A 2,484-nucleotide genomic window follows, 5' to 3' on the forward strand; every position below is an offset into this window, starting at 1 on the left:
TGCTTTTGTTTTGCAAGAAGGTAGAGGAGTCATGATCTGGAGCAAAATGGACACTGATGTCATTTCTAGATCCTGAGTTATATAAGGTGTGAGAAAATAAACAATCTCAGCTTGCATTTCAGACAGCCATGGTGAAGGAGCATTGTCAGAGGGAGACTGAAAGCCATGCTGACAAGCATTGGAGGGAGGGATAGCAAAGTAGAAAAACTGTAACAAGTAGTCCTGAGAATGCAAAAAACATAATAAATTATGAGCATTTTGAGTAGGAGCAAGTATCACACCTCCAGAGCCTCTATACTGCAGTCAATGGATATCACACACTATAGGCCATATGCTGCAGGTTCTATTCGCTGGCCTAAATGTAGTGTAGGAGTTATCGCCACCACACAGATTTTTTTTTGAAAAGTAAAGCCTAGAGAGGAAAATAGACTTGTCCAATGTTCCTAAGAGATCAACGTCAGATTCACGGAGCTCGATGTTCTCCCTATAGTGGGCCACCTCCTTTGTATCTTTTCCAGTGGTGCTTGAAGGATATCATAAGAGTTAGTCACCACTTTCATTTATTTTCTTTCCACCAGCAAGTTAGATGTAGACAGCTATGACAAAGAGGTTAGGTTATCCTCTGTAGTTCCTTTATTCTACTATCTAAGAGCAGGCTCCGTGGAATGAATCAACTTTTAGTTCAGCTCATTTGACTTTTGATCCACAAGTAGAGAGGGCAAAGATCCAGGCAAACCTTGGACCCTTCCATGCCTGGTTTATTCTGGTAAGATATCCGTGGAAGTTTTAAAACGTGGCTGCAAATTCTTCGCATTCTTCTCGTTGATGGGTGAGGTCCACATATCCCTGTCCCACTTGAATTTGGGTGAGCTCGTGACTTCTAAAACCAATAGAGTACTGGAGAAATGATGTTATATCACTCCTGAGGCTGAGTCATAAAAAGGCCATTCATCTTCTTCCTGGGTCATTGAAACACTAGCTTTTGGAGCCTTGAGCTGCCACGTAAGAACTGCAACAACTCTGAGACCACCATGCTTGTAAGGCCATGTGTAGGCACTATGGTTGACAGGCCCAGGTGAGCCTAGCCTTCCAGACATTCTTGCTAAGGCACCAGACACGTAAGTGAAGCTATAGTGGGCTCACAGGACCAGCCCATCCTCCAGCTGAATACCTCTGAGTGATCTCTGTTAATGACAAAAACCATCCAGGTGAGGATTTTATTGGAATTGTGATATATAAAAAAATAGCTGTTGTTTTAAGCCACTAAGTTTTGGGGCAGTTTGTTGTACAATAATAACTAGCCAGAACACAGGACCAGAAGTGACAAACACTCAGTTCCTTCCCCCATTAGTCTCATCCCTTGCCACATACTCCTACCCTTATTTACCCTGTGCTGCCAACACAGAGAACTTCTAGCTGTTCTCTGAACATACCTTTCACACTTGCCACTGTAACTTTGGTTTTGCTATTCCATCCATGTGGACTTCCCTTCTAATCTTCCCAGCTGAACTCACATTCAGCACTCAAGGCCCAGCTTCAAGGTCAGCTGCTTTATGCTTCCTTTACTGATTGCTTTCGGGGGATTTAATAGCTCCTTTTGCTTTGGTTCCCCTTCCCTTACTCCTCAACCTGGCACCTTATCCAAAGTCACGATCTTTTGTGGTCTGCCTATCTTCATTCCTAGACTGTGAGCTCCTTGAGGGCAAGGAGTAGGTCTTGTTCTCTTTGGCATCTCCTCCAGTGCTAAACATGTTCCCCCAAGTGGGTTTCCAGAATGTATTATAGATATATAAGAGGCCTGATGGCACAAGCCACACTCCTTAGAGGGAAAGCAGCTCAGGTAGGTAGGGGGAAATGGAAGTTATGGCATAGTGATATCAGGTTCACCTGATGTTTATTTTCAGGAGTAGCAGGGCATCTAAGTACAGGGTTCATTCTCATAGGTGATATGAAGAGCCTTCCCTAAAGATTGGATATAGAGCAGGGACCATGGAGGTTCTTACAGAAGTGGACTTCTCAGAAAAGAGATCTTTCCTTCTTCCGATACTCTTTTTTTAAATTTTATTTATTTTAATTAGTTTAAAGTATACCATACTTTGGTTAGACATCTACATAGTTTGTAAAACGATCCCCCCAATTGCTCCCTCCCTCCCTTGACCCTCCACCTAGCCAACATATTCATTCTAATTGCACTCTCTATGCCGTGCTCCCCATCCCCATGTCCATCCATCAGCTACTAATTTGTACTTCTTTAACCCCTCACCCCATTCTTTATTCCTGTTTTCGATACCTTTTTTTTTTCTTCTTAAAGAAGTCCCTCCAACATTTCCTGTAATATGGGCTTGGTGGTGGCAAATTCCTTCAGCTTATTTTTGTCTGGAAAGCTTCGCTGGATAAATTATTCTTGGTTGTAGATCCTGGGTCTTAACCTTTGAATATTTTTTTTCCAAGCCCTTCTGTCTCGCGTTTGTTGTTTTGATCAAT

The sequence above is a fragment of the Pteropus alecto genome, unplaced genomic scaffold (genome assembly GCF_000325575.1).
Source record: "Pteropus alecto unplaced genomic scaffold, ASM32557v1 scaffold141, whole genome shotgun sequence".
Taxonomy (NCBI): Eukaryota; Metazoa; Chordata; class Mammalia; order Chiroptera; family Pteropodidae; genus Pteropus; species Pteropus alecto.